The sequence below is a fragment of the Miscanthus floridulus genome, chromosome 1, assembly GCF_019320115.1.
Source record: "Miscanthus floridulus cultivar M001 chromosome 1, ASM1932011v1, whole genome shotgun sequence".
Classification (NCBI taxonomy): domain Eukaryota; kingdom Viridiplantae; phylum Streptophyta; class Magnoliopsida; order Poales; family Poaceae; genus Miscanthus; species Miscanthus floridulus.
This window is the reverse complement of record NC_089580.1, coordinates 53,817,734-53,830,921: the sequence shown is the minus strand read 5'-3', so window position 1 is coordinate 53,830,921 and position 13,188 is coordinate 53,817,734. Positions and strand designations below refer to the sequence as shown.

The 13,188-nt window shown below is 42.7% G+C and overlaps 1 pseudogene; it reads left to right on the top strand.

Annotated features, from left to right (window-relative positions):
- Positions 1-271: 271 nt before the first annotated feature.
- Positions 272-5,794, top strand: LOC136456944 (uncharacterized; annotated as a pseudogene).
- The last annotated feature ends 7,394 nt before the right edge of the window (positions 5,795-13,188 follow it).

Sequence of the window (13,188 nt, the reverse complement as noted above, 5' to 3'; positions counted from 1 at the left end):
TCACACTGAAGTCCCTCCATAGCAATGGCAGCATTCATCAGAGCACCAAAGGTCTGATAGCCCCCTGTATATAGCTTCTCTTGCAAGATGCAAGAGAGATCACGATTGAAATGGTCCATCTTCTTCTCATCAGTACATTATCACATAAACATGATGCTCATGACATAATTTAGTAGTTTATTTAGGGCGTAACACCGAGGGTGTTACAAGGTTCTAGAGTGGCTTGGCGATCTCAAACCCTATGGTGAGCTATAAGAGGTCTGGGTGCAGATCAATGGCATTCCACCAAGATGGTGTCACTGGAGGTCTTTGCCCAAATTGTCTCTGGATTTGGTCTTATGACTAAAGTGGATTGGTCAGCTCTTTTCAAGTCTTTCTATGAAACAGTAAGAGTTAAGGTGGCTTGCAGGGATTTCTCCAAAATTCCACATCAAAGGCTATATGAGATGAACAAGAAACTCCATGTAGTTGTTTTTACTGCGGAAGCAGAACAGGAGAAGACAAAGATTGATCCGGGAAACGATGGAGGGGATGGAGGTGATGATGATCTAGGTGATGATGGGGAGGAAGATGACTTACTGGATGATGATCCTCTGGCTAAAGAGCAGCCCCCTCACACCTAGGGTCCTTCTGCAGATACCCAAAAAACCCCGGTCAGCAAACCCAATAGCAACTCGAGGTGTAAGACAGTTAGTATGGAGGAGATGAATATAGAACTCATTGATCAAGATAGATATCTGAAGGAATGTATGGAAGGAAGTCCTCTGCTATCAGAGTCAGTAAGTGACAAATTGATGGGGGATGCGGCAGTTAGTAATTTCTGTAATTCTAAATTGGCTCTTAAGAGTCAAGTGAACAAGGGGGTTTCACCACACAGGAAGTTGCCTTCTGATGTGGGGGTCTCGGTAGAAGAAGCAGATAAGACAATGGTGGCTGGGAGCAGCCTTGAGGCTTCTTCTATGGATGGTGTTTATTCATTGGGGGCCAAGATTTATCTGTCTTCATAAAACTGTCACTTGAGTTGCTTTCGGAAAGGTGCTTTTACTAAGAATTATAACATCAGCTATCATTGGGATTCTTTTGCTGAGAAAGAGCAGGTGAGGGACTGGTCAATGCAGGATCTGACTGGTAAAAGTGTGGAACAGTGTTTGGATTTCAGTAGCGCACAGCATTTGCATAGTATGGGGAAGATGACTGAGCAACTTCCAATTGGGGAGAACACATATCCAGTGGAGGTCACACCAGAATGTGCTCAGATACAGGGATCTGATTGACAGATAGTTGGAAAGAAGCTTTATGGTGCTTGTGAGGAAGAGTCTAGGCATTCAAGATGGGAGGAGTTTAGAAGGTTCGCTAGCAGGGATACAGCTACTGAGGAGTGTTCTACACTGCTGAAAAGGATGGAATTAGAGGCTTCGGATGATGAGGAGGAAATGACCAATGAAGATGATATGATTACTCTAGAGGAATCGGAGCTCCTACCTAATATTGAAGCTGAGGTCAATGGAATTCAGGATGAGGCAGGAAAGAAAGCTCAAAAGAGGAAGACTGGTTGGGGTCCTATCTTGAGAATTCCAAGACCAAGAAGGGTTCCTGAGGATGGGAAAACTATCATGCAAAGGGCCCAAGAGCTGAAAAAAGTGAAAAATCTGGAGAAAGGTAAAAATTATTCATCCTCTTTTGCTTTTGAAAGCAATAGTTCTTTGAATGATAAAGCTCTTAATGTTGGTATTGAGTTGGGTTCTGATAGTCAGAGTATTAATGAAACCATTGATGGTTTAAAACAAAATGAATTAGATAATTTGAGAAATTTCAAAGAAAATAATTCTGAGGTTAACCTCCCTGCAAATTTGACTATTGAGGTAGAGTCGGTGGAGTTTCCTCCTTTGGTGAATTCTGTTAGTTCTCCTATTGGGGACAGTAGGGAATGTGGTAGTTAATCATGGGCGCAAGTTGTCTCTAAAGACAAGGGGTAGATAATATGAATAAGGTTTCCAATGATAGGTGCATTCTGGAATGTGAGAGGCCTTAATAAGGAATGCCGGCTTCAGTGCATAACTGATTTTGTACATGATAATAAACTTGATTTCGTTGGGTTTCAAGAAACTAAAAAAGAAAATTTTCAGGAGTCTTTCCTTAATTATGTCCATAAGGACTTCTGTTGGCAGGTGTTACCAGCTGTGGGTACTGCCGGTGGAATTTTAGTGGGGATCAATAGTATTAAATTTGAAGTACTATCCTGGCAAGTAGGCTCTTACAGCGTAGCAACTATGGTTAATAATGGAAGTGACAAACTGGTGTGGAGATTGATTGTGGTATATGGATCACCTTATGAAGAGGGAAAAGCTAATTTTTTACAAGAGCTAGGAAATCTCCTGGATAACTGGGAGGGTCCTACTGTTATTGGAGGGGATTTTAACATAGTGTCTAATATGAAGGAGAAAAGTAATGGGAATATTAATCACAAATGGGGTGATCTCTTTACAGAGATGGTTAATATGTATAGTTTAGTGTAGCTTAAGAATTCTGCCAGGGCTTACACCTGGACCAATAATCAGGATATACCTATTATGGCTGCATTAGACAAGATTTTGTGCACTAACTCCTTTGAGCAAAAGTTTCCTCTAGCTTTTGTCTCGGTTAAAGCTAGAGCTACTAGTGACCATGTCCCACTAATCTTGAACTGTGGGATTAAGGAGAGGAAAAAGCCTAGTCTATTTAGGTTTGAAAAATGGTGGCTGGAACAAGCTGACTTTAAAGAATTGGTGAATAAAACTTGGGCTACCCCTTGTGCGTTTAGTGATGCTCTGGATATATGGTAGTTTAAAGTCAGGTTACTAAGAAAGAAGGTTAAGGGTTGGGCTATTAACGTGAATGCTAGCATCAAGAAACTTAAAAAAGAGCTCCTTGAGGAGTTCCAAAAGCTAGATAGTCAATCTGAGATGAGAGATCTCAATTCTGATGAGAGTGATAGGTTGGAAGAGATTAACAAAGACTTGGAAGCCATCTGGAGGATGGAAGAGATTAAAGCACGCCAGAGATCTAGGGATAGGCAGGTTAAAGAAGGGGATAGGAATACCGCTTATTTCATGGCAGTAGCCAATCAAAGAAATAGGAAAAAAAGGATTGAGGGTCTTGAAGGCCCTGATGGTTGGATTGATGATAACCATGGTATGCTGGAACATGCTGTAAACTTTTATAAAAATCTTTTTGGAGAAGAACCAAGCAATGGAGTTAGGTTGAAAGATGATTTCTGGGATGAGGATGATTTAGTGACTGTTGATGAAAATGAGGCTTTGCAGGCCTCATTTACTGAAGATGAAGTTAGGAATGCAGTTTTTAGCTCATATGCAGAGGGTGCACCTGGTCCTGACGGTTTAGCTTTCCTTTTCTATCAAACTTTCTGGGACACGATTAATGGTGATTTCATGAACTTAATTAGCTTGTTTGAGAAAGGAGATTTAAATCTCGACAGACTCAACTTTGCTATGATAACTCTCATCCCTAAAGAACATGATGCTAGAACTTTGAAAAAATTCAGGCCTACTAGCCTCTTAAATTGCAGTTTCAAAATGTTTGACAAAATGCTTAATAATAGAGTAATAGCAGTTGCAGATAGACTAATTGCATCAAATCAAACGGCTTTCATCAAAGGTAGATACATTCTTGAGAGTGTGGTAGCTGCTCATGAAGTTATTCATGAGGTGCATAGAAGTAAAGAATCAGGGGTTATCCTAAAATTGGATTATGAAAAAGCCTATGATCGAGTTAGCTGGAGTTTCTTAGCGGATATGCTTCAGGCTAGGGGCTTTGGAGCCTCCTGGAGTAACTAGATTAAAAAATTAGTACAAGGAGATTCTATTTGCGTCAGGATTAATGATGAGAACAGTGGCTTTTTCAAGCCTAGGAAGGGTCTTAGGCAAGGTGACCCTCTTCGCCACTACTGTTTAACCTAGTAGCTGATGTTTTCACTAGAATGCCGATGAAGGCAGCTAGACAGAATTTAATCTCGGGTTTACTGCCTCAGGTGATTGAGAGGGGGATTATTAGTTTACAATATGCGGATGATACTTTACTGTTTTTTGGAAAATGACTTAGAGAAAGCTAGCAATATGAAATGGCTCTTGGTCTGTTTTGAGCAAATGTCTGGATGAAAATCAATTATGATAAAAGTGACTTGCTTACTATTGGGTTGGATGAAGATAGCACTAATGCTTTTGCCAAAATCTTATGCTGCAAAATTAGTGATTTTCCTATTAAGTATCTAGGAGTCCCTCTTCATTACTCAAAATTAAGGAGAATTGATTTACAACCTGTGATTGACAAAATCATTAAAATGATAGCTGGTTGGAGGGGGAAGCTCCTGTCCTATGCAGGTAGGCTTACCTTGCTGAGAGCTTGCTTAGCAAGCATTCCCATATACCTTTTGTCTATCATCAAATTTCCTAGATGGGCTATAGATATGATAAACTTTCATATGGGACATTTCTTGTGGAATAATACAGAAGAAAAGCACAGGTATCACCTTGCTAATTGGCCTCTCGTGGCTCAGAATAAAGAGGTTGGAGGGTTAGGCATACCTGACTTAAGAAGCCTTAATCTTGCTTTATTGAGTGCCTGGATTTTTAGATACCAGCTTAATAAAACAGCTATTTGGACTAAAATTGTGCATTATAAATACAGGACAGATAAACCAAATGTCTTGTGCTGTTCTTCTATAGGAACCTCTCCTTTTTGGAAAGGAGTGGTGTGGGCTATGCAGGCTGCTAAAATCGGTATACACTGGAATCTAGGAAAGGGTTATAACGTGAGATTTTGGGAGGATCAGTGGTCGGGAAATACAAGTTTAGCTATTTTATACTGGCCCCTGTATGTCGTTAATGAACAACAGGGGAAGTCTGTGAGAGAGGTCTGGGATGGTGAAAATTTGATGCTTACTTTAGAAGGACAATGTTTGAACAAGGTATGAACCTTTGGTGGGAGTTGGTGAATTTGATGAGTGAGGTCACCCTCTCTGAAGACGGGGATCAAATTACCTGGGCATATAGTTCTTCTTGAAAATATTCTGTTCAATCCTTCTACATTGTTGTTAATTTTAGGGGAATTTCCCCAGTGTTTATTAGTTCAATTTGGAAGTTACCTATCCCTCCAAGAGTGCAGTTTTTCTTGTGGCTCCTGTCTAAAAACAAGCTCTTAACTCAGGGATAATCTGGCAAAAAGGGGAACTGTTAATGATAATACTTATCTTCTATGTAGTGAGAAAGAATCTATCAACCACTTATTTTTTGAGTGTTGTGTGGCTAAGTTGGTTTGGGACTATATTTCTGAGCTCCTTGGTTTAAGAATTGGTCATGATTTTTATTAGGTTGCTCGTTTTTGGCTAGCCAATAAGAAACATAAGGTTACAAATACTATTTCAGCGGCTGTCTTTTGGTCGTTTTGGAAATTCCGGAATAAGTTATGTTTTCAGGGGCACAAGTGGATGGGCCTGAAGGACGTTCTCTTCAAGATCGCCAGGATGTTACGAAGATGGATCCCAATGATGTAGCAAGATTCTGGAGTGCGTATAGAGGAGGTGATTATCCAACTGAAACGCAGAGCATCAATGCCGCCTCAGCTGATGTGGTACAACCAGGTGGAATCGTCATCAGAGTTGACACCATTGGGTGTTCGGCTTACGGGTTCCAGCGCTGCAACGAGTTTACGGGAGTCTGATGTGTTCTCAGGGCGTCTGGAGCAGGATTTAGTTGCCAATGTGGCGTTAAACAATGCGGTGTTGTCACCGTCAGATTAAGAACTGTTTTGTAAGACGGTCACGCCTAAAACGCTGAACTTGGATGCTCGTTTGATTTTAATACAAAAGAAGGGGAAACCTCCTTTTCTAAAAAAAGAGTTCAAAGACCCATAACGTTGCAATTTATTGTTTTTAACATTTATTGTATATAATAAAAATAAAAAGAATTGGGCGGTACGCATCCGAAGGGTCGTACGGAAGGAACGGGAAATCGGACGGCGACCAGAAAAAAGAAAATGGAAAAAACGTGGGCAGAGAACAGAAGTATGAACAAACAGAACATCAGAACCGTACGGGCAAACACTCGGAATCGGATTTAAAGGACGAAGGAAGGACCAAGAGTTTACTCGTCGGTAACAAAAGAATATCAAAACGGAAACGAAAATGGACCGAAAGTAAAAAAAAAAAATGAACGAAGAATTTGAAAGGCAAATCTTCGGCATTACGGAGGGGCAGCTCTCTCTCTCTCTCTCCTCTCCGGCCAGGACTCGTCGCTCAATTATGCCAAAGAATTTTTTGAAAGGCAAAAGAATAAAACATCGTGCGACGATTGTGTGCCGAATATGAAGAAATGTTCATCCCGAACAGCAAACACCCGTCTCACCCCTTTGCATCACATTTCCTCATTGGCTCAATGGTCTAGGCCCTGACATGATATTACGATTAGATAATGATTGGTGGAAAAGTAATAATATTGCTTGGTTTGGTGTGTGAGCATTTTTTTTACTTCCGTAGCGAAGCACGAGCTAGTATTAGAATAAAATATAAACTAATTCAAACTAAAGTGACATTGTTTTACGTGGTTCAAGTTCTCTCACACACACTAATGTAAATGGCAAGTTCTTTTTCACATGCACTTCAATCAATGTAGATGGTAAACTGAAGGATCAAAACGGAGATCCAGGAACTTTGTCTTTTAGTGTACATGAACCTAAAATTTATTATTTTCATAGGAATTTTTCAAATGCAAGTCTGAATTTCAACTTTTTCATGTGAGTACATATTTGTACGCATTATGGATGTGCCAAGCTTTATTTTTTTAAAATGACTAAAATATATTTTTTGAAAACTAATTTTCATAGTTTTGCCTATTAGATGGTTTCCAACATATTTTTTTTTTCTAAATATTCAGACAGACACTTTGATTCAGGCATTCAGCCCACCAATAAAAGGGTCGCATGATGACCAAGCGCGACATCTCTCTAATCTAATAGTGTATACTATATATTCTCTTTCACACACACTTCAATCAATGTAGATGGTAAACTGAAGGATCAAAACGGCGATCCAAGAACTTTGTATTTTAGTGCACATGAACCTAAAGTTTATTATTTTTGTATGAATTTTTCAAATGCAAGTCTGAATTTTAAGTTTTTTTCGTGTGAGTACATATTTATATGTATTATAAATGTGCCAAGCTTTAATTTTTTTAAATGGCTAACATATATTTTTAAAAATTAATTTTCATATTTTTACCTAGTAGATGTTCCACCATATATTTTTTCTAAATATTCAGACGGACACTTTGATCCGGCCCACCAATAAAAGGGTCGCACGATGACCAAGCTAGTGCGACATTTTTTGAGGGGAGGACATGCTATATGTTTTTACTGACATATATGTTTTTTGAGGGGAGTGTATGCTATATGTTAGCCCTTTCCTCCAAGTTTTTACAGGCATGAACAGCTGAAATTTGAAAAATCCAACACATGTGCACTCACCGCACGCTGCCAAATAAAAGACGCCCGCAGTGACCTCAGGGCTCAGGAGGGCATATATGTTACCTAGAGTTGCTGCCGTCTCCGGTTTAAAACTGTCCGAGATGGAGACTTCCACGTAAGATATATACACTTCACGTAGATACCTGACAGAGGAGAGGACAGATGCAAATTATATTACACTGCGGCTTATGTCCAAAGTCAAATAAGGATTAAATTTATCAACGATCCTCAAACTTGTCTTGAAGTGTCATCTAGATCCCAAAGTTCTCAAATGCATTTTTTCTTCCCAAAGTTTTGTAACAGGTTCATCCAGATCCAAACAAACATTTACCCCACTATCTTACGTGACATATATGACATATGTACATGTGCCAACGTCAAAGCTCCACCTTAGAAAAATCCATATTTTTCATACAATCTAGGATAAAGACGATTTTTACACTAAAATTGTAGCTCTTGACGAGATCTGTGTAACACCCCTGGTGTTACGAGCTTGTTTAGCACCGTGATTTAGGCCTAAGTAAAATTTTCGTAACGAGTTTCTCGGAATTTTTAATTTAAAACGTACTTGAGGCGATAAGCGAATCCTGTGTGACTTAGTTTCGCGGACTCAAGTAAACGTCCAGGTTAAATTTCAGTACGTAAAAATATTTAGGAATGTCGAAAGATAATCCTAGCAAATAAATAGCGAACGGTTTGTTTTATTAGATTAAGCAGGAAAACAACTTTTATAAATGAAATAAAATCCATTAATAAATAGAACGATATGCATATATATAGCGTTTGAATCAAATTTAAATTCGAGCTTTACTGAAATTTTCCTGTGCCTAGACGTTACAATTTGTGTAAATTAGTGTGTGTATATATATGCAGCGATACCGTCATTATGCAGCGAAGTTGTGTTTACTCCATCTGGAACAGGACAATCTTATCGATCAAGCCATTTCGTAGCTATCCGAATGGGCTGTGTATATATATATTTTATATATATATATATATATATATATATATATATATATATATATATATATATATATATAAGTTACGCAAAGCAAAGTGGCGGAACGAGCTCTTTTATGATCGAACATGTGGTTGCCCGCTCTCCTCTGTGCGTCACTGTTCACAGTCATAAGGTCAGCCCCGCCCATGTGCCTCTGTCTGCCGTGTCTCTGTCTGTCTTTGTTGTCGCTGCGCCACTGTTCGCTCTACCAGGCATGCAGGCCGGCCATCCTAGCTGCTGCTGTCTCCTACACCTGCTTTTTGAGAAAGCCAAGCCGCAACCGGACACTGCTCTCCGGCCCCTGCTTGGCCGCTGGCACATTCTGAAGCACTAGTTTATTGATGAAGCAAGTACCACTGCAAGCTTACAAGTAGCGTGAAGCAAGCTTAAATGCAGCAGTAGTAATACGTGTACAAGTTTACATGCAGCAGTCAAGTCGTGTCTGTCCCTGTGTGTTTTACCGGGCCGGAGTCTAAGTCATGTCAGACTGGTCTTCACGCTGCTTTCTCCTTCTCTTTTTCTACTGTCGTGGGAAGAGGCGCCTCTGCTCCTGCGTTTTCCTCCCCGCCAGTGCCGCCCATTCCTTCCCGCGCTGGGCTTATTGCTCCACGCCGCTCCCCTCCAGCGCCGCTCCATTCCCGTGCCACGCGCGCCAGGTCCGCAGGTGCCTGGGAGTCCGATCTCGCCAACACCGCACCCCGCTGTGGCCACGCCCGCCATACAGCAGCCCCTCCCAGGCGCGCGTGCCCCTCGGTCCGCTGCTGCCGCGCCCGTGTGCCGCAGCACCCACCTGGGCCAGGAGGCCGCGCCGTTCCATCTCCGCAGCACCTCACCGCCTGCCGGTGCCGGCCCTCCCCAGCACGAGCTCCACCGCGTTGCAGTTCCGAGAGCTTCCCCCGCAGCCGCCGTCATCCGCGCGGCCCGCCTGCTGCCGTGGCCAATGATGCGCCCCATCACCGCAACAGCTCGCACCGCGCTCCGCCGTCAGCTCCGCTTCCCCGTGCCACTCGGTTGTAGCACCGCCTCGCCGTGGCCGCTGTAGCGCCGCTGCCAGGCCACCGCGCGCAAGCGCGCGCGAGCGCCCCTCGGCCGCTAGGGACTGCTGCCCGGGTCTAGCGCCACGTTCCGCAGTGCCGCAGTCGCCTGTGCCGCCGCTGGTGCACGCAGCCTGGCCGCTGTGGCCATCGTCGGTCACTGGCCAGAGCTCCCCCTGCCGGTGCTCTGCTTGGGGAATGAAGAAGATGAGTTCGAAGGGTATGCCTCAAAGCCATAGTTTTGTACATGGTGTTTACTGCAAAATACATGACTCGACTAAATAGTGCCCGTGGACCTTGAGTGGAATAGAGGTAAATGTAGGGATGTTTTTGCATAATCGCTGGCCGGTTTAGGGCAAGCCACGCGCTGGGTCGGCCTGTCGCTGGCTACTGAGCCTCGCTGGGCCGCCCGCGCTGTTGTCGCGACTTGATGGGCCGCCGTCCGCTCCGCTGGCCGTTCGCCCCCGCTTGGGCCGGCCTAGTGCCACCCGCGGCTGGGCTGTTCGGCCATGGTGGGTCGCGTCCATTACTACAGCGCGTGTGGGCCAGTTGCCATCATCCGTGCGCTGTGCTGGATTGGCAGCCGCGTTTGGGCCGCAGCGTGCGCGCCGGTAGGCTGCTGGCCTGGCTATCGGTGCCGCGCGTGCCTGGGCCTTTTGGCCACCCACATGGGCCGCGCTGGCCGAAGCCGGCCCAGGTGCCTCTTTTCTTTTTCTTGTTTTGTTTAAAATGACTGCAGCTTGTGAAAGCACTGTAAAATTATGTAGGTGTCCAAAAATGATGAAACCAGTTTTGTTAGTCTCCTAAAATCAGGATCTACTTGTTAGTATAGTTTGTTCACATAGTGTGATAATATTCCTGGAAGCTATATAATTAATTAAGGTACTTAATATTGAAAAATATAAACTTGTATGAATTTCCATGATAAATTGGTAATATTGTTGAATCTAAAATTTGTACAGTAGGCTTCTAGCAATATTAGATACCCACCGTAAATTTTGTAGCTCCAGAATAGTTGATTGCTAGATAGATAATGATGTCCATTTCGAATAAAGGTTAAATTGATAAAATAAAATAAAGAAACAACTTGGGTTTGTATAACTAAAATGATTGCTGGGAAATAATGCCTTATCCAATAACATGGATATGTAGCCTAAGTACGATCGTCATTAGAACTAGCCCGTTAACTCGAGAGGCGTACGTCGTATTTTACGAGTCACGATTACGGTTGATTAATTACATCTTTGCATTGCATCGCATGCATATCATATAGGTACGATGATGGATCAACGGATCGATCGACGAATGATTGGGAATCCGAAGATGGTGTAATGGTATTCTCTCCAGGAGATGATGCAATGGGCTTTCTATTCGGATGATCTGAAGATGCAAATACTAACTTTAATATATATCTTACCCAGGCAAGCCCTGGTGCATAACCCCTACTTTTCTGTAGTTTAAATTATATTTGTGTATTAAGTTTTAAGGAGTTGAATGAAAGCCACTTGCATATATATATATATATATATATATATATATATATATATATATATATATATATATATATATATATATCTTTATCCTATGAGTCTTACTAGTATGACAGGATCGGGTAGAATGCTATGCTACAGGACTCCGGTAGAAGTCGAGTGATTTCCTGTCACTCGCGAGAGATAGGAAATATGTTACTATATCATTATCACTTGGAAAATATAAATGGTGGAAAGGAAAATGGTGACCGGGCAGGGATATGGTTTGGGTATTGGTGGGTGTAAGAGGTTGTGTCGCCGTGGACGCGGGGCATAGCTTGGTTACACTGCTTTCCCTGTCTAGTCGGTTAAGGACCGATCGTTGCAAAAGACTCTAGGCAGGTCACAGACTTATTATCCCGAGCATATACTTGTGTATGGGCGCTTGGAAGACTTGTTGCTCTCTTGTCGTGGATCCGGCTCTTTCCGGACTGACTGTCAGGGTTTCTTTTTGGTGGAGGAGGTCCTTGCACCGCACTGAGTTCGGGACTTAGGGGCGGGGGCTTGGAGTCCTAGTTTGGATGGGGACCTGGACACCCGGGATAGGAGAGTGATGGGTTGGTCCTGCTTGTGCCTAGGGTACAAGCGGGGCATGTGTTTTCGGGGTACCCAGCTAGGGGCATTGATTCGCGAATCATCGGGAAATCCGGTACGACTTGTCTGCGGTTTAGCATCGTAGTAAGAACTAAAAGATGAAAGATGGAGCTAAAAAAGGAAATCTGATTGCTTACCACCTGCTTGAAAGTAGCACAGGTGCTTACATAGAATGGTTAGTTAATGAACCAATGCGGCTATTAATAAAAATCGAATATAAGGATGCACGTTTAGTAATGCTTCCTACAAATGCAATAAACCCACAAGCCAAATAGCCTTGCATATCCTTGGAGTCTTTTCTTTTCTCCTATCGGGTAAGTCTTGCTGAGTACAATTGAGTACTTAGGGTTTTATTCCCCCTATTGTAGGTGACAGGTGGATGCTTAAGCTGACTCTTGTGTGTGGATAACTCCTGGTGGGCTCAGCGAGGATTCCTTTATGCTGCGATCGTAGTTGTTATTTATAACTCTCACCAAATGCTTTCATAAATGAAAGTTTCATAATCTGTTGTCGTAGTTTATATATCAATACTTCATCATGTCATCAATAGATGTTTATTTCCGCTGTAATTCTGTTCACATGTTTATATTCTACTGTCCAATTAAATTATTCATAACTCTGAGAATATGATTATATTCCGTTGTTATAATAATAACTATTATACTCTGATGTTGTATTAAAAGTGATGTAAGAAATGGTTAAGAATGATGTAAGCTTTATTCTCTCATTTGTGATCCTAATGGCAAAAATGTGGATTTTTTGGTTCTCCCTTGGGGTGTGCCCGATGGAACCGAGTAATTTAGTGTTCTCCCTTGAGTGCTTAGTGTCTAATGGAAGACAAGCACACCGACAACAGCTGATCAAAAGGATGGAGCCCCTCACCGAGGAGAACGCGAAGTCGAAGGAGGCGGTGAAGCTGATGGAGAAGAATATCCAGAGGCCAGCGCGAACAGGATCTTGCTAAATCCAACGCCGAGGACCTAGAGTACCAGAAGGGCATCCAATCCGAACAGCTGAAGACCATCTCCGAACAGCTAGAGCGCACCTTTGAGCAGCTAAACAACATCTTCGAGCAGCTGGGGCACACCTCTGAGCAGCTGAAAGGCGTCGTCGAGTAGAAGAAAGGTACTGATGATCAGTGAATTTGCTTTGCATTGTCGAACAGTCTTAATGTTGTTGTCGATCGTTATGTTTGTAGAGCAAGATGCGGAGCCTAGCTAGTTGCGAGAAGTCATTGGTTGACTCCAAGCGGAGAAGGAGAAAGCGTCCTAGCGGGTGGAGAAGCTGGCCGAGGATTTGGAAGGTGAGTAGTTTGTGGTCGGAGTTTTTGCTGAAAAGATTTCTTCATGTGACGAATCCATTTGGTGTCTGCAAAATGCCGTCGAAGGACTAAGGCACAGTTCGATGTGCTAGAGCTAAAGGCCAACACCTAGAGGGGAAAACTTGATGCTGTGGTGGCTGAAGTCAGGCTGATGCTTGACTTTATCGACATGGAGGTAGCTCCTCATCTCGATGA